Here is a 20,743-nt window from a genome sequence, read left to right as displayed (position 1 = left end):
TATTAACTTGCTATAACATTGGATCCATATTTAATCATATATAAAAGCAGTGGGATATTCTTGCTTTCCGACACAATATAGCCTGAGACAACTTCAGGAACTATAAACTATTGCCACACCAAATATTAAGCACGTTCACTCCGAATTGTTATTGCTTAAGGACCACATCGCCAGATATGGTATGCCTCGATACGTACTCCGTCTAGGCTCGACTGCAACTCCCTGGTTTTCCGTTCTTTCCTCCTTTGCGGTGCTCGCACCAAGGTTATCCTAAAGACTGGTGGTCGAAAACCCATAATGGGTTCCCTGCCTTTATGATTTCATTTGGTGTAACTGAATTATATGTTCTAATACCTTTAGAATGTTACATTCAGTACATTTATAGCTTACATTCATTTCTATATTTTATTTTCCATAAAATTATTAATTTTCATGAAATACTCTCTCCTTCCAACGAACATTTATCACAGACATTACACTTGTGCTTACTGACGTACTTACCCCTAGAAACACCAAGCACGGGCAAAAATTGCCCGTACAGTTCTATTTTTTAAAAATGTCATGGCAAATATCCTTCTATGTTCTTAGGTCTTTTTCTATTTGTCTGTTACCTTATAATATACACTGTGCTGTACGATTCTATGGTTAAATTTTTATAATTGCAAGTACAAAATAGGAATTTTACGGTCAAGGGCACATTTTGCCCGGGGTTGGTACTCCACGCGACAATAATTCTTATTATCTTCCCTACAACCACCAAGCATGGGCAAAATTTGCCCGTACGATTTTCTTTCTTTTATTCAGCTGGCAACCTCGAAAATGAGTTTTACAGTGGTTTGTTGAGCGTCTAATTGTTGAGTTTCACTTTCATTGTTGATTTTAGACTTGCCATTATTACTATTAGCAGTTTGTCACAGTAGAGCGACGCCTTTATTGCAAAGTAGACTTTGTAAGATGAGTTATAGAGGCTTGAACGACGCAGAAGTTCTTACAGAACTGTTACTCGACGACGAATTATCAGATTGAAGTGATTTTGAGTCAGATCATACAGAAGTAGAAAAGGATTCCAGTGAAGAAGCGGAGGACAATGAAGAAGAAACATACCATGCAGGTAACGCTCCAAATAAATATGTTACAAGTTCTGGCAGAGTGTATCTTGCAGAAGCTCCGAGACATAGTAAAAGGGATTTTGCTAACATAGTCCGTGAACGTCAAGGAATAAACAGTGCTGGGAAATTAACAAGCACATGTGAATCATTTAAAAAAAAATTCACTCCTGAATTAGTACAGAAAATACTTGACCATACAAAAGAAGAAGCTGAAAGAGAAAACTTATCTCCTGTTAGGATTCTGAAATATATGCATTCATGGGAATTTTAATTATAATGGGAGTTTACCAGGACACCAATATTTCTTTATCTGATTTATGGTCAAATTTATTGGGAAGAGCGATTTATAGAGGAGCTGTGGGTAAGACAAGAGCGTATCAGCTATTGAAAATTCTTCGCTTTGATGATAAACGCACCAGGTCAGAAAGACGTGTATGTGACAAATTTGCGCCGCTGCGTGAAGTATTTGAAGCATTGAATGGAATATCCCATGGTACTTCAGAAGTGGACCTGACAATACAATTGATGAAATGTTGTGTCTTTTCAGAGGTCGTTGTCCTTTCGAAGTTTTCCTCAAAGACAAACCTGGAAAATATGGAATATTAGTCAGAATGCTTTGTAGTGCAACTGAACGATACATAATAAAAATGGAAATGTATGCTGGAAAAGACAGTAAACCTGCCAGTAAACGAGGTCCTCTTGAGATTGTGAAGAGACGGGTGGAGTCAATAAAGAATACAGGCTACAATGTCACTACTGACCGCTTCTACACTTCTGTGGAGTTGACGGACATTCTCTATCAAGACTACAAACTTACCTTGGTTGGGACACTCAAATCAAACAGAAAATATGTACCGCAGGAACTTAAGACAACAGCAGGCAGAGAGCTGTATTCCTCCAGATTCGCATTCACAGACCCATTTTCTAAGAAGTCGCCAGTAACAATTGTCTCTTACAATACAAAGGAAAAACCAAAGAAAAATCTGTTGATGTTGTCTACACAACATCGTAATGCAGGAGTAGAAGTTGATACACCAAAAAAGAAAACACACATAAACCTGTACTATAATTCTACTAAGGGAGGAGTGGATGCCGTAGATCAAATGGTTAGGACATACTCTACGAAAAGGGGTACGAGAAGATGGCCACTGTCAATGTTCTACAGGCTACTTGATATAGCTGCAGTTAACTCATACACACTGTTCAAGATGAATGTGCCAAAATGGAATGAAGGGAAACCAAACGCCAGAAAACTGTATCTCCATGAATTAGGCCACAAACATTTGAAACCATACGTAGAAGAGCGAGCCCTGGATTTGAAAGGACTCCAGTTGCTAACTATTTGCGTCTTGGGGGAGATCCTAAGAAATAAACTAGAGGTAAACAAAATTGCTACAAATAAAGAACCAACTAGGAAAGCAAGGTGGTACTTATGCTTGAAGAATGCAAGTAACCAGAGAGCAAGAGACAACATCACTAAAACCAAGTTAACATGTGGAAGGTGTGGGCGCCATATGTGTAAGACTCATTTAGAATCAACCATTTTGTGTGCAGGAGGTAAATGTCATCTGTAAGTGAAAATATTCTCTCCAAGTGAAAAGTGTTTTCCGAGAGTTTTCAATGTACAATAACATGTATTTTAGCAATTGTTTTCATTTCTGATTTTGAAACTTTCTCTCAGTGACAATGCTGTATTATTCATTTAATAGATTAAAGAGTGCATAGAAACTTTAGACAGCCTTTGTATTCAATTACAAACCTTCTTATCTTGTTTACACAAACTTTTATTGACCAAGATTTGACCATTCTTGTTTGTTATATTCACCCTATGAGTGTTAAAAAATTAAGCTTTCAATTATGTTGTCACTATTTCCTGTTAAACTAATATCTCAATGGAAACAGAATTACATAAAATAAATACATATACAACAAATTACAAGATTTACAATTTTTTGTAACACAGGTAAAATTTGCCCTTGGTTGGTGCTCCGTGTAACCTAAAATACCTTGGTGTTTCTAGGGTTACAGAGGTTTCCTTAACTGTAATATTTTGTACAAGATCGATCGTCTTACTGTCTCGATTTTCGGTCGATACTGTTTAATTGAATAAAAATTTTTAGCCATTAAATTTGAATTTAATTTAACATCACAACAGGCCGTGTAGTTTGCTATCTGTAATACATCATTTTCCTTGTGTTTACAAATAATTCACTGCAAGTAACAGTATAATAACATCTGATCTCTTAGAGAACCACAAAAAAAACCTCAGCTCTCCTGTATTTCATTATAGTACTATTACCACCGGTTTGGGCTAGGTGGTGCAAGTGTCAAGAACAACTGAATACACCGAATGCATTATTTAATGACAAGCAGAATTGATTAAAATGTATGTAATCACATTTTCAAGGGGAAGGTCTAACTTACATTATTAAAATAACAAACGAATATAAAATTTGCGAATAACATTTGGAGATAACAAAAAGTAAAGTGCGAGCTAAAACAATGTCAGTCACGGAACTGCTGAAAGGAAAAAATTTGCAGGCATCTAAAGGGATCTTACATCGTGGCTAAGGTCATCAGAACCTGAGTGAAGTAATACTGCTACCAGAGTATTATGAGGTTACCATGGTAAAATATACAAAAGCGTCAATAAATGACCAAGAGTTTCACCGGAACGCTCTCTACCCTGGAGCACACATGTTCACGTGTTCCTAAGCCGTGTCCACCATACTGATCCGGTCTTGGCATATTAGGGTATCAATCTGTTGAAACGTCCCCTTAGAGAATTTATACACGACTGTGCTTAACCTGACACACAATATTATTTAGCGCAACGCAATCTGACTATCAAAAATCCCTGCAAAAGAATGGCCCTGAGTAACATTAAACTATACCTTTCAGAAATCACTTACCTCACAAAAATCTTCATTACTCGAACTACTGCAATACAGCGAGCGCCACTACTGCCAGCTAAATAAAAGATTCAAACTACGGAAGGCACTAACTACTGATAGGGATAGTTAGCAAATGAAAAATATTAATAGAGAACAAACAATGTATTTACCTTAATATCATCACAAGTCATAATATATGTAATTTCAAAACTCCGCCATCTCTCTCCCCACATCCACCACTGCTGGCGGCTCACCTCTAACTGCGCAACGCTACGCGCTGTTCACATCCAGCTGCCGTTGCCTAACACTACAATGGCAGACAACAATGCAAACTAGCCACAGACTGCACACAGCACAGCCAGTGATTTTCATACCCAGCGCTACGTAACGTTGCCAATAAGAAAACATAAACAGCCTACTTACATAAAGAAAACATAAACAGCCTACTTACACTGTTCACGCATTTTATTCGTTTTACATCCTTTTGCCTCCCATCAGTTTTCCCTTTTTTTCTTTCCCGTTTAGATTATTTTCGGTTCTGGCACGATTTTTAACGGGCTGACGCCTTATCTGTATGATTTTTATTCTTATTTTATCCCCTGTTGTGACAATTGATGAATTAAGTTTCTTCTGCTACATTTTTACGTGAATTTAGACGTATAGTATTATTGGCATGCGTGGCTACACTGTTTAAAATTATGCATCATTGCCTTAGCGTTTGTTAAATAAAAAAATCTTCTGTTCTATTCAGATGATCTGCAAATGCCTCACAAGGGCGAGAAGTGTAATTGATACTAATAAAAACGATTTTGCAAGCGAGACAGTCTGTATTCAGAAAATATCATAAGAGGTTGCTGTACCATACAGCCAATGATGGAAGGGATCCAGTGATAATATTATTATCACAATATTTCCACCAGGAAGGTCGGTGCCCTTATAGCGAGGCGGCTCCTCTCATCCACGACAGTTGTATAGTGTTTTCATCTCGGCACGTCCTCAGTGTGACCGCCGTCCCATGTTGAAGACACGCATCGTCCCCCATTTATTTGAACATAAAATACATTATTTGATAGGAATAGCTTATAATATTTTTACTATCGAATTTCACCTGTCTGATAGTGAAGACATGCATATGGTTCGCCTCAACCTTCTTTGGGTGAGTAAATTATCAGGAGCTGTAATTTTGGTAAAGTTTTTGACAGTGTTGACTGGAATTCACTCTTTGAAATTCCTGAGACAGCACGTATAAAATACAGGCAGTGAAAGGTCATCTACAACCTAACAGAAACCAATCTGCAGTTATAACAGTTGAATGACATGAAGTGGAATCAGTAGTTGAGACGGGGTGAGACAGATTTTAGTCGATCGGTACGTTGAGCGTGCTGTGAAGAAAGTCACAAGGAAATTTAGAGAAGGAAATAAAGTGCTTGCAAAAGAAATAAAAACTTTTTTGATGACATAGTTTTGTCAGAGACGGCGAAGGACATGAAATAGCAGCTGAACGGGTTGGATAGTGCCTTGAAAACTGGTTGTAAGATGAAGTACAACGGAAGCAAAACACGGGAATTGGAATGTAGCGGAGTTAAATCAGACGATGCTGAGGAAATTAGAAAATGAGACAGAGAAAGTAATAGATGAGTTTTGCTCTTGGGGCAGCAAAATAACTGATGAAGGCAGAAGTAGAGAAGATATGAAACGCAGATTGGAAATAGCAAGCAAAAATTTCTGAAAAGGAAATTTATTAAACGTTGGATATGAATTTAAGTGTCAGGAAGCTTCTTCTGAACGTATTTACCTTCAGTGTCGCCTTGTACGGAAGTGAGATACGGACAATAAACAGTTCGAGTAAGAAGGGAAGCTTTTAATACTTGGTGGGCCGGCAGCTGCGACCGAGTGGTACTAGGCGCTTCAGTCTGGAACCGCGCGAGCGCTACAGTCGCAGGTTCGAAGCCTGCCGCGGGTATGGATGTGTGTGAAGTCCTTAGGATGGTTAGGTTTAAGTAGTTCTAAGTTGTAGGGGACTGATGACCTCAGTTGGTAAGGCCCATAGTACTCAAAGCCATTTGAACCCTTTTGAATACGTTGTGCTACAGAGGAAGGCTGAAGATTAAGTGGGTAGACTGAGTAACAGTTGTAGACCTAGTGAATCGGGATGAGGAAAAATAAATGCACGGCACAAAAGAAGGGATCGGTTGACAGGACCCATCCTGAGGCATCAAGGAACCGTCAGTTCTGGAGTGGAGTATGGGAGGTAAAAATTGTAGAGGGGAACCCAGACTCCAATACAATATGCAGATGCAGAGTTGAAGACGCTCGCACAGGACAGAGTAGCGTTTAGACTTTCACGGGACCAGTCTTCGAACAGAAGAGAACAACAACACACATAAACAATTTATCAAACAGGATCAGCAGTAATATTAGATTATTCGCTGACGATGCACTCGCGTAGAAGTAAGTGTCGTCTAAATATCGTCGTTTGACAATTGTAATGAGTAGTGGAAAGACATGAATTTACACTTGGTATAATGAATGACAGCTCTCTCTCTAAATGGGGGTAAACGCAAGATAATGGTTATAACAAAGAAAAAGAACCTAATGGTATCTGATTACAGCATTAGTGATGAACATCTCCAGAACTGCACAAGATACAGATATTTAAGGATTATACTAATGGATTATCCTAATAATTTTATTCTTAGTGGATAATGAATAAGGTATGGATTTCTAGTTATTTCGATTTAATTGTGAAATGATACAATTTTTGGTTCCCTTTCATTTTTCTGTTGTTTAGGCGGCATCGGTCTAATTACTGTCCTCCGCAAGATCTTGCTTAATATTAAGATTGTATCCTGAAAGTTATTACATTTTGTGCCGTCACTAGACGTCACACAACTGCCAACGGGAGCGCCGCTACACCAGAGCCTTTCGGAGCCAACGTGAGAAGTCGACCACTAGAAAACAGAGTGTTGTTGCTGGTAGATTTGGGGGAGGGGACCAGACAGCGAGGTCATTGGTTCTATCGGATTAGGGAAGGATGGGGAAGGAGCTGCCGTTTCAAAGGAATCATCTTGGCATTTGTCTGAACCGATTTAGGGAAATCAGGATGGCCAGACACTGGTTTGAAGCGTCGTCCTGCAGAATGAGAGTCCAGTGTGCTAAGTACTGCGCCACCTCGGCAGAATGTTGTGGAGAGATCGAACAGTAAGCAGTGGAAGACACGCTTGGGCAGCCGTTGGCTGACGGACGGCTGGCAATATGAGCGTGTCGTTTGATGGCTGCACGTACGCAATGTCCGGTGCGATTTCAGCAGAGCTTTCTGTACTGTGCGCTTACTGGATTGTATAGGCTGCGGTTAGCCTGTGAGCTGTGTGTGTGTGTGTGTGTGTGTGTGTGTGAGTGTGTGTGTGTGTGTGTGTATGTATGTGTGTACACATGATTTGCATACATCTGTCGCCAAGCCGTGGCGCACGTTGTAAATCTGCCTGTTGCACGGATGGTATCGATTTTGAAGGAGGCAGACGGAAGTGTTGTGTGTGTGGAGTGTATATGCAATATCTCTGTGTGAGCTTGAGTGAGTTAATTCGCACTGCTGTTAAATGATTATGTGAATGACAGATCATGCATGATTTTGGTACAAGGTTTGAGTTGGACAACAGATTTATGTAGCGGTACTCAGTGAATCAAATTGTGTTTGCCTTGCTGATGCATGAGCATCTGGGCAATATACTTTTCAACATATGTCAGACATCATGGTAGTTCTAATTACTTGCCAGTGTGTAATTCAGCAGGGCTTTGGGCTCTGTTAACTAAAGCATTGGATATTTTGTGTACTGTAATGTTATTGGCTCTCTGCTTTTATTTATGTTTAGTGTGACAGTGTAAATTTAGGCAACGGCCTTGCCGCAGTGGCTACACCGGTTCCCGTGAGATTATCGAATTTAAGCGCTGTCGGGCGTGGTCGGCACTTGGATGGGTGACTATCCAGGCCGCCATGCGCTGTTGCAATTTTTCGGGGTGCACTCAGCCTCGTGATGCCAATTGAGGAGCTACTCTATGGAATAGTAGCGGCTTCGGACAAGAATACCATCTTACGACCGGGAGTGCGGTGTGCTGACCCCACGCCCCTCCTATCCGCATCCTCCACCGAGGATGACACGGCGGTCGGATGGTCGCAGTAGGCCACTCGTGGCCTGACGATGGAGTGTGACAGTGTAAATTTACTCTCTGTTTGTAATTTTTTTTATTATTCTTGCTTTCATTCTTTAGGGATTTCTCAGTCACCGTGGGCTTCAATTCTTTACTAGTGACAGCCTTGCCGCAATCGAAACAGCAGTTCCCCTCAGATCACCGAAATTAAGCGCTGTCGGGCTTGGCTGGCACTCGGATGGGTTACCGACCGGGTCTGACAAGTGCTGATGGCAAGCGGGCTGCACTCAGCTCTTGTGAGGAACTACTTGATTGGAAAGCAACGGTTCCGGTCACGACAACTGACATACTGCCGGGAGAGCGATATGCTGACTGCGTGCCCCTCCATATACGCATCCGGTGACGCCTACGGGATGAGGATGACCTGGCGGCCGGTCGGTACCGTTGAGTCTTCACTGCCTGTTCAGACGGTGCTTGTTTTACTGACTCTTGCATTTGGATTTTATTGTGGAAGCATTACCCTGCTACTAAAACTTTGTCTTATTTTGGTTACACAGGTGACTGACATAAAATTAAAACCATTTTATTGAAGTTTTGTGAACTTGTGTTTTATCTAATTATGAATTAAACTGTTGAAAGCTCAATCAAGGCCGACAAATCCCACTAGGATCTGTACACAACTGCACACTTTAGTATTATCAGACGGTGAATCTGCGACCACAGTGAGAACAAAGAATGAAATAGTTGACTTTAATACATATTTACGATATGATTTTAAATCAAATAACGGACATTTTTATACACTACTGGCCATTAAAATTGCTACACCAAGAAGAAATGCAGATGAAAAACGGGTATTCATTGGACAAATATATTATACTAGAACTGACATGTGATTACATTTTCACGCAATTTGGGTGCATAGATCCTGAGAAATCAGTAACCAGAACAACCACCTCTGGCCGTAATAACGGCCTTGATACGCCTGGGCATTGAGTCAAACAGAGCATGGATGGCGTGTACAGGTACAGCTGCCCGTGCAGCTTCAACACAATACCACAGTTCATCAAGAGTAGTGACTGGCGTATTGTGACGAGCCAGTTGCTCGGCCACCATTGACCAGACGTTTTCAATTGGTGAGAGATCTGGAGAACGTGCTGGCCAGGGCAGCAGTCGAACATTTTCTGTATCCAGAAACGCCCGTACAGGACCAGCAACATGCGGTAGTGCATTATCCTGCTTAAATGTGGGGTTTCGCAGAGATCGAATGAAGGGTAGAGCTAACACACCTGAAATGTAACGTCCACTGTTCAAAGTGTCGTCAATGCGAACAAGAGGTGACCGAGACGTGTAACCAATGGCACCCCATACCATCACGCCGGGTGATACTCCAGTATGGCGATGACGAATACACGCTTCCATTGTGCGTTCGCCGCGATGTCGCCGAACACGGATGTGACCATCATGATGCTGTAAACAGAACCGGGATTCATCGGAGAAAATGACGTTTTGTCATTCGTGCACCCAGGTTCGTCGTTGAGTACACTATCGCAGGCGCTCCTGTCTGTGATGCACCGACAAGGGTAACCGCAGCCATGGTCTCCGAGCCGATAGTCCATGCTGCTGCAAACGTCGTCGAAGTGTTCGTGCAGATGGTTGTTGTCTTGCAAACGTCCCCATCTGTTGACTCAGGGATCAAGACGTGGCTGCACGATCCGTTACAGCCATGCGGATACGATGCCTGTCATTTCGACTGCTAGTGATACGAGGCCGTTGGGATCCACCACGGCGTTCCGTATTAACTCCATGAACTCACCGATTCCATATTCTGCTAACAGTCATTGGATCTCGACCAACGTGAGCAGCCATGTCGCGATGCGATAAACCGCAATCGCGATAGGTTACAATCCGACCTTTATCAAAGTCGGAAACGTGATGGTACGCATTTCTCCTCCTTACACGAGGCATCACAACAACGTTTCACCAGGCAACGCCGGTCAACTGCTGTTTGTGTGTAAGAAACTTTCCTCATGTCAGCACGTTGTAGGTGTCGCCACCGGCGCCAACCTTGTGTGAATGCTCTGAAAAGCTAATCATTTGCATATCACCTGTCGGTTAAATTTCGCGTCTGTGGCACGTCATCTTCGTGGTGTAGCAATTTTAATGGCCAGTAGTGTATTAAGTTCGACTATAAGCCGGACCTTACTTTTGGATGTAATTTTTCGAAGAAAAAAGTGCGTCTTATGGTCTGTAAAATACGGTATGTGTGTGTTTCATGTCGTCCATCATCTCCTGTGATTACTCCTGTCGAACAATGTCTCCCTTCCTTAGCGATTTCCAAGCAGCGCAGAATATTGTTCCAGAGTTTGGAGTCCTTACCGAGCAGGCATGACAGTCATTTCACAGAAGCGCTGCTGGAGTGGTAACTTACGGAAATGCGACAGAAACGCCCGGCGAATCTAAATGGGAATACATCTGATGAAGACGAAGTGGTTCTTACGAAACTCTGCTGAGTATAGTTGATAATAATTTGAATTCGAGGATTTCTTTGGGCCTATTATGCTGCAACCAACGTATATCTCACTAGGGATCCTGCGAATACTGTAAGAGAGGTTAGCGCTTGCAGTATGGAAATGGAATGGAGAAGAACATCGAAAATACTGGTAAGATGTACCCTTCGCTATGTACTGCACAGTTGCTTGCAAAGTATTTACGTTAATGTTATGTAGATGGAGAAAAAAGTAATTGAAATGAAAAATATTGCTTAGCATTTTGATAAACATTGGAAGTGTTTTTCCTGAATATTTCATGGAATATAGTTCGAAACAACACGAGATTAGCTTATGGTTTCGCGCTTTTTGAATGCGGACGTTAAGGCATTAGCCACATCGCGTGTGCTGAGCAGAACCTTGCGCGCGCACAAGGAAAAGCTGCGCATGCCAGGAGTTATCGTGTTTTACATTTTTGTTGCTGGCGTAACCGTTTCCTGCTAGTAGAGATAAAAAGCCTTGCGAATTATTTATCTCTTAAGACTTGTTGCCCGTCAGCTGACTGGCTCTGACCACTATGGCTCTGAGCACTATGGGACTCAACTTCTGAGGTCATTAGTCCCCCCGTCAGCTGAGCCCGTATGTTATATTAACACTTAAAACCTCCTTTGCCCTGCCGTCCACTTTCTGACGTCATGAAGGCTGTCAGTAACCACAAATTCGTACTGAGACTTTTAGCCTACAATAAACATATTGCTGCAGTGTTCTCAGATACAACCATATCATGAGAATACAATCTTCAGCCACTTGAATTTCTGTGGAGACAACTTATTGCCTGTAATTTCGTACACGCTTGCAATGCGTGTGCCTTGGTGTTATTCATGGAAAAATCCGCGGAAGCAGAGTGTGTGCAACATCCACCGACAAAATTTCCAAGGTTTTACAGGGATATTTTCTGAATATTTTCGTATTAAGGAAACGGCGCTCTGCCGTGCCTCATGACTGAGTACTTGCATTTCGTTCGATTTCTTTCCCCATTTTATCTTTGTGTGTATAGCACTCAAAATACCTGCACATCAATGCAAATATCGGCGATGTATTCTTTGTGTCTTGTTTCGAAACAAACTTGTTGCAGTCTCTTGTTGCATTCATTTGCTGTTGACAATGGTGATACTCACGTTACAGTTCGTCCTCAGGCTCGGAATCCGTAATGCCCGCCTCTGTCTCTGGTTTATTTTTCCGACAGTGTTAGTTGGAAACTAACAATGGTACACAGTAGTATGCGTGGGTTAGGTTTACTGATGAATAGTTGGTCGGTATGCAACTCGTCAGGAATCTGTACATACGCTGGGATGACAGAAGTCATTGGTTGCCTTCTAATATCGTGTCGGACCTCCATTTGCCTGGCGTAGTACACCAACTCGACGTGGCATGGACTCAACAAGTCGTTGGAAGTCCCCTGCAGAAATACTGAGCCGTGCTGCCTCTATAGCCGTCCATATTTGTGAAATTGTTTCCAGTGCAGGAACTGACCTCTCGGTTATGTCCCAAAAATGTTCGATGGGATCAATTTCGGACGATCTGGGTAGCTAAATTATTCGCTCGAACTGTCCAGAACCTTCTTCAAATGAATGGCGAACAATTCCGACCCAGTGAGATGGAGCATTGTCATCCATAAAAATTGTATCTTTGTTTGGGAACATGAAATTCGTGAATGATTGCAAATGATCTTTCAGCAACCGAACCATAACCATTTCCAGGTAATGATCAACGTAAACACAGCCCAAGCCATTACTAACCAACCATCAGCTTGCGCAGAGTGCCTTGTTGACAACTTGTGTGGTTTGCGCCACACTCGAACCCTGCTACCACCAGAAATCGGGCCTCGGTTGACCAGATCACGGTTTTCCTGTCGTCTGGGGTTCAACCGATATGGTCACGAGCCCAGGAGAGGCACTGCAGGCAATGTCGAGCTTTTAGCAAAGGCGTCAGTCATATGCTGCCATAGCCCATTAAAGCCAGGTTTCGCCGCTCTGTCCTAACGGGAACGTTGGTCGGACTCCCAACATTGATTTCTGTGTTTGTTTCACGCAGTGTTGCTTGTCTGTTAGCACTGACAACTCTACGCAAACGCTGTTGCTCTCGGCCGTTAAGTGAAGGCCGTCACCTACTGTGTTGTTTGTGATGAGAGTAGATGTTCTCGGCACACTCCTGACACTGTGGATCTCGGAATATCGACATCTCTCACGTGTCCTATGAGTCTAGCTCCAACTACCTTTCCGGTCTGAAAGTCTGTTGGTTACCTTCTAGTGGCCATAATCACGTGGGAAACATTTCCACATCAATCACCTGAATACAAATGACAGCTCCGCCAATGCAATGCCCTTTTATATCCTGCGTACGCGATACTACTGCCATATGTGTATTTGTCACCTCAATGTAATGGAACAGCCGGCCGTGGTGGCCAAGCGGTTCTAGGCGCTCAGTCCGGAACCGCGCGACTGCTACGGTCGCATGTTCGAATCCTGCCTCGGGCATGGATGTGTGTGATGTCCTTAGGTTAGTTAGGTTTAAGTAGTTCTAAGTTCTAGGGTACTGATGACCTCAGATGTTGAGTCCCATAGTGCTCAGAGCCATTTGAACCATTTTGTAATGGAACAGCAGCGCAATGACGTTACGCTCACCTGTTCCGACAGCGGCGGCAACTTCTTCACTGTCTGTACTTCTGCGTGTTTATGTGAGAACCGCCAGACACCGCACCATTTCGCATTACAATGCAAGTTAGACGCCATGCGAGGAATGGCTGAACAGTGGACGGGGAAGAGAATGTGTCGTATGCTATTCGTGACAAACTGTGCCACCAACAATAGGCCCTGCACACAAGCAAGCAACTGTTCTGACGATCTTAAGTGACGAACAATTGCACCCGCACCACCCACAGAAGATGCGGTCAATGCAGCCAGAGGACTTCCTATTTCGAGAGCAATTTACAAGCTGATTCCTAAAGCGACGTGCAGTAATTCACAATGTTCCTGCGTTCGTGTTGTTTACAGAGGAGGCCATGTTTACAAGACAGCGAAATCTCAACAGCTATGTACAGGATGACGAAAACCCACACGTACTGGTGAGTCGATCCTGTTGTTGTTGCCGTCTTTAGTCCGGATGCCGGTTTGATGCAGCTGTCCATGCTACTCTATTCTGCGAAGGCCGCTTCATCTCAGACTAACAAATACTACCTGTTCTTTAGTCATCAGTCTTGTGACTGGTTTGAAGCAGCGTCCCACGAATATCTTTCCTGTGCGAACCTCTTCATCTCAGAGTAGCACGTGCAGCCTACGTCCTCAACTATTTGCTGGATGTAATCCAAACTCTGTCTTCAAAAAAGGGTTCAAATGTCTCTGAGCACTATGGGACTTAACATCTGAGGTCATCAGTCCCCTAGAACTTAGAACTACTTAAACCTAACTAACCTAAGGTCATCACACACATCCATGCCCGAGGCAGGATTCGAACCTGCGACCGTAGCGCTCGCGCGGTTCCAGACTGAAGCGCCTACAACCGCTCGGCCACATCGGCCGGCTCTCTGTCTTCATCTACAGTTTTTGTCCTCTACAGCTCCCTCTAGTACCACGGAAGTCATTCCTTGATATCCTGTCGCAGGTTCGAATCCTGCCTCGGGCATGGATGTGTGTGATGTCCTTAGGTTAGTTAGGTTTAAGTAGTTCTAAGTTCTAGGGGACTGATGACCTCAGACGTTAAGTCCCATAGTGCTCAGAGCCATTTGAACCATTTTTGAACCTTGATATCCTAACAGATTCTGTGCAGAACCTCCTCATTCCAGCCGCGCGGGGTGGGCGCGAAGCCTTGCAACAGTTCCCGCGGCTGCCCTTGTCGGAGGTTCGACTCCTCCCTCGGACATGGGTGTGTGTCTTGTCCTTAACGTAAGTTAGTTTATGTTAGATTAAGTTGTGCGTAGGCCTAAGGACCGATGACCTCAGCTGTTTGGTCTCATAGGAACTTACCACAAATTTCCAAAATTTACCTCATTGCATACCTTATCAGTCCACCTACTACCCAACATTCGTCTGCAGCACCACGTCTCAAATGCTTCGATTCTCTTCTGTTCCGATTTTCCGACAGTCTATGTTTCACTGCCATCCAATGCTGTGCTCTAAAGGCACCTTATAAGAAATTTCTTTCTCAAATTCGGTCCTATGTTTGATACTAGTAAATTTCTGTTGGCGAGGAATGCCGTTTTTGCCAATGCTAGGCCGCTTTTCATGTCTTCCTTGTTCCGTCCGTCATTGGTTATTTTGCTGCCTAGGTAACAGAATTCCTTAACTTCATCTAGTTCGTGACCATCAAACTCGCTGTTATCATTTCTGATACTTCTCATTACTTTCGTCTTTCTTCGATTTACTCTCAACCTGTTTTCTGCATTCAGCCCTTGGCTTACCTATACAATTTTAGCCCCTGCACTTTCCTTTAATACGAAACTGAAGATTCCTTGATGTCTCAGAATGTGTCGTACCAATCGATCCTTCTTTTCGTGGAGTTTTACCACAAACTTCTTCTCTTCAGTTCGACTCAGCACAGTGGTATCTGTTATACGATCTGTCCAGTCAACCTTCAGCATACGTGTGCAACACCAAATTTCAAAAGCTTCTATTCTATTTGAATCTTGCAGTGCTCCGTCCCTTAGACAGGTATCAGGTTCATCGCTATTGGAATATCCATTCTGCCAACACTGATAACTCTAATTATTTTTGGTCGTTTGGTCGCTGGACTCACCCCGTGAAATAAAGGAATTTATTCTAAACGGAAACCATTGACCCATCTGACACTCGCGAAGTCCGTCCATAACGATCGTCGAACCGTAGTGAAAACAATTCATAAAAATCATTAAGTACAGAGACTAGATATAAACATAGCCTAACATCACACAAAGATTGCGGCGGCCAATGAAAAAGAAATGACGGCACGTATACCATGTAACACCTACAGGTCGAGAGACCACCTATTAAAGAGACTTGGCAATATAAATTAAAAGTGATAAGAATTTTATTCACATCCTTCAGTAACGGTCCATGCTTCTACGCTTTGAAAAGTAGGGTTTCGTCTATTATGTGTATAAGGTGTGCGAGAAAAGTAATGAGACTGTGAAGACTGCGAGCTTTCTGGCAGCCCTGTGCTGTTCTCCTTGTGTAGGCCGGTGTGTTCGTCCCTTCCAGAGGCTCAGTCCTAGTTTCGGCTCAGAACAGCCACCACGTGTTTCTTGAGAGAGCCAATCAGTGAACTTGCTTTTGTTGTGTGTGTGGTGTCACCGCCAGACACCACACTTGCTAGGTGGTAACCTTTAAATCGGCCGCGGTCCGTTAGTATACGTCGGACCCGCGTGTCGCCACTATCAGTGATTGCAGACCGAGCGCCGCCACACGGCAGGTCTAGAGAGACTTCCTAGCACTCGCCTTAGTGGTACAACCGTCTTTGCTAGCGATGGTTCACTGACAAATTACGCTCTCATTTGCCGAGACGATAGTTAGCATAGCCTTCAGCTACGTCATTTGCTACGACCTAGCAAGGCGCCATTACCAGTTACTATTGAGATTAGGAATAATGTACCCTCAAGAGCGATGTTCACCATTTACGGATTAAAGTTAAGTATTCCAGCAGCAACGTACGTTTTTTGCTAAAGTCTAATTTCCTTGACCTGTTCCAGACCTCACGCCAGCCTGCGTGAGCTAAAACGCGTGCCTTTCGGCTTCCTCTAGTATACCGGGTTGGCTCTCTTGCCAATCCAGTGTGTTACGGAAATGGAAAAGCAGAATTTAGAGCAACGTTATGCCACGAAGTTCTGTGTTAAAATTGATGAACCCGCGAGTGTCACCTTCGAAAAGTTGAAACAGGCCTATGGGGAACATTCCATATCAAGACCACAAGTTGTACGATGGCGCAAATCATCGTTGGAAGGCCGAGAACACCTTGAAGATGAACCTCGCTCAAGGAGACCTTCAGCTTTAAAACCCGACGAAAACGTCGAATGTTTGCGTGCTCTTGTGCGATCAGACCGGAGTTTGACAATTAAACACTTTCACCGAACATCAAATTTTGACCGAAGATTTGCACATGCGAAAGGTTTGTGCCAAAACGGTGCCGAAGAACCTTACGACTGAGCAGAAGGATGATCAAAGAAACGTGTTGCGTTGAGCTTCTTGAGACGGTTGGCATGACCACGAATCGTTCATTCGTGTGATCGCAGCTGATCCTGGATTTTTCCGTACAATGCTGAGATAAAGTGGCAAAGTGAGAAGTGGCACACGTCATCGACGGAAAAAAGCTCAAATGAGCAAAACAAAGATCAAAATAATACTGATTTGCTCTTTTGACAATAGGGATATCGTGCATTAAGAATTAGTTTCTCCAGGACAAACCGTCAACCAAGTTGAAACGTCCCCGTAGAAAAAATTTATGAATTACTGTGGTGATAAAGCTCTTACATTATTTGATTTTCAAACAGCCGAGCAGAACTGAACGTACTCAGACATTTCGCTCTTTACTTATTCTGATCAACACTAAACTGACACACTATATTTTTAGCGCAACGCAATCGGACTTCGAAAAATCCCTACAAAAGAATGGCCCTAACTAAGAATAACCTATACCTTACATGAATCACTTACCTCACAAAAATCTTCGTTACTCGAACTACTGCAATACAGCGCGCGCCACTACTGCCAGCTAAATAAAAGATTCTAACTACTGAGGGCACTAACTACTGATACGCATAGTTAGCAAATGAAAGATTTTGATAGAGATCAAACAATGTATTTACCTTAATAGTGTTCAAAAGTCATTATATATATATATATATATATATATATATATATATATATATATATATATATATATCAGTTCATGACATCCAGTTTTACAAATTTACTGTCTCTGATGGACATACGTTCAGATCATCCGCTCTCAAAACTCCGCCATCTCTCTCCCCACATCCACCACTGCTGGCGGCTCACCTCCAACTGCGCAACACTACAACAGCAAATTCCAACAATGCCACCCAGCCACAGACTACACACAGCACAGCCAGTGATTTTCATACAGAGCGCTACGTGGCGGTGGCGTTACCAATATAAGAACCTAAAGAGCCTACTTACAAAGTAAGAGGCTGTTCGGAAAATGGTTCAAATGGCTCTAAGCACTACGGGACTTAACATGTGAGGTCATCAGTCCCCTAGAACTTAGAACTACTTAAACCTAACTAACCTAAGGACATCACATACATCCATGCCCGACTCAGGATCCGAACTTGCGACCGTAGCAGCAGCGCGGTTCCGCACTGAAGCGCCTAGAACCACTCGGCCACAGCGGCCGGCCTGTTCGGAAAGTAAGGTGTAATTGGTCGCAAAATGGAAACTACTGTAAAAATCAAAAAACGTTTGATTGATAGCAGTTAGCTACACCTTCCAGCTACTTGTCTACACAGTCGCCGCTCCGGCGTAGACAACTGCCGTAGCGCTATATCAAATTTTCAATACCCTCGTCATAGGAGGCAGCTGCCTATGCTTCCCGCCCATTCTTTAAACTGGTCTGAAGCTCGTCGTCTGTGACAAAACAGTGTCCTCGTGGCCAGCGATCGATGTGAGCAGAGATGAAGCTCAGGGAGAGCCAATGAGCGGGATGTATTGTGTGTGATCAAACACTTTCTATCGAAAACGCCTCAAGAGCGTCTTCATTGCCCCTGCGTGGTGCGGCTAAACTTCTCGTATAGAAGGAAATGCGTGATAGTTATGTTACGTGGGCTGCATAACATCAGGCTAAAATTCTCACTCGGTCCTCATACTTGGCAGGAGACACTATGTATCTAGACATCTTCACGTGCTCACTGTGCACTCACAACAGAAAAGATCGACGTGACGCGATCGACATGCATACTAAAGACACTGTCCAGAACATCTGTGCAGACCTTCACTGGATTTTCACTGTGGTTTCCATTTCGCGACGGATCAGAGCTTACTCTCCGAAAAGTCCTCGTATTTTACAAAGACCTCCTTGAAAGGCTCAGGAAACTGGTGCATCGTGAGAGACCTGTGGACGCTGCATCATGACGACGCCCCATGTCACACGACCAGTTCCGTCAGGGAATTTTTGACCTCAAAAGGCATTCCTGTTGTTCTACAGGCCCCATTCACCTGATTAGAGTTCTCGTGACTTTTTTCTTTCCCCGAAACCGAAAAACATATTAAAGGGGCGTCATTTTGGGACTCTGAAGAGCATTCAAGAGAATGTGAAAGTCACGTTAAAGGCCCTACCAGTTGAAGCCTTTCACCGTTGCTTGCAACACTGGGAACGACGATTCCGCCCATGTAGTAGATAGTGTCGGAAGTTCCATGCGGCTTTTCGCGGATGATGCTGTAGTATACAGAGAAGTTGCAGCATTAGAAGATTGCAGCGAAATGCGGGAAGATCTGCAGCGGATAGGCACTTGGTTCAGGGAGTGGCAACTGACCCTTAACATAGACAAATGTAATGTATTGCGAATACATAGAAAGAAGGATCCTTTGTTGTATGATTATATGATAGCGGAACAAACACTGGTAGCAGTTACTTCTGTAAAATATCTGGGAGTATGGGTACGGAACGATTTGAAGTGGAATGATCATATAAAATTAATTGCTGGTAAGGCGGATGCCAGTTTGAGATTCATTGGGAGAGTCCTTAGAAAATGTAGTCCATCAACAAAGGAGGCGGCTTAAAAAACACTCGTTCGACCTATAATTGAGTATTGCTCATCAGTGTGGGATCCGTACCAGATCGGGTTGACAGAGGAGATAGAGAAGATCCAAAGAGGAGCGGCGCGTATCGTCACAGGGTTATTTGGTAAGCGTGATAGCGCTACGGAGATGTTTAGCAAACTCAAGTGGCAGACTCTGCAAGAGAGGCGCTCTGCATCGCGGTGTAGCTTGCTGTCCAGGTTTCGAGAGGGTGCGTTTCTAGATGAGGTATCGAATATATTGCTTCCCCCTACTTATACCTCCCGAGGAGATCACGAATGTAAAATTAGAGAGATTCGAGCGCGCACGGAAGCTTTTCGGCAGTTGTTCTTCCTGCGAACCATACGCGACTGGAACAGGAAAGGGAGGTAATGAGAGTGGCACGTAAAGTGCCCTCCGCCACACACCATTGGGTGGCTTGCGGAGTATAAAGGTAGATGTAGATGTAGATGTATAGCTGCCCAAGGGAACCACGTGGAAGGTGGACAGTATTGTTGTTTGATAAAAAAAAAATATTGGTAGCTAATAAATCGGTCTCACACATCTTTTATTTATATTGTCTAATAAACGGTAACAAATCAAGTTTAATCTAGCCCCCATACACTCCCAGTTCTTCCTGGCAACTTGTAAAATCCACAAACTACCCGTCCTCCAGTTTTCGGTCCATCCGAACTACTTGCTCCCACCCACAAATGAAACCTTAGGAGCCGGCCGGGGTGGCCGAGCGGTTCTAGGCGCTACAGTCTGGAACCGCGCGACCGCTACGGTCGCAGGTTCGAATCCTGCCTCGGGTATGGATGTGTGTGATGTCCTTAGGTTAGTTAGGTTTAAGTAGTTCTAAGTTCTAGGGGACTGATGACCTCAGAAGTTAAGTCCCGTAGTGCTCAGAGCCATTTGAACCATTTGAAACCTTAGGAAGTGACTTCGTAGACTTTTCCGGCGTAATAATTCTCGAAACTGCAGAAAGTTTACTACAGCATTTTATCTTCGACAGTGAGCGATGTGCCTCTTCGTTCCTTGGCGCACTGCTATCCCCGCCCTCCGGGCCGCTTCCGACTCCCCACGCCGCTGTCACCACTTCACAGTTACGTAGTTACAGTCCGGACCAACACTCACTTCCTTCTGTACTCTTTTCACTACTGTACTCTCCGGTACACTACTTATGGCTCCTGCCCTCTTTTGATTAGCTGTCTCCTAAACAACAACAGCGACGAGGACTCGTTGGTCACTCAGTTCCTGCTATCCCCCTGCCTCTCCTGCTCCTTCCAAATGAAACCACAGCTATTACTGTGAACAGCAAACCAAAACTTCTTAGCTACCGA

Source organism: Schistocerca cancellata, chromosome 1, assembly GCF_023864275.1.
Source record: "Schistocerca cancellata isolate TAMUIC-IGC-003103 chromosome 1, iqSchCanc2.1, whole genome shotgun sequence".
Lineage (NCBI taxonomy): Eukaryota > Metazoa > Arthropoda > Insecta > Orthoptera > Acrididae > Schistocerca > Schistocerca cancellata.
The sequence above is the reverse complement of the archived record's forward strand: the minus strand, read 5'-3'. Positions refer to the sequence as shown.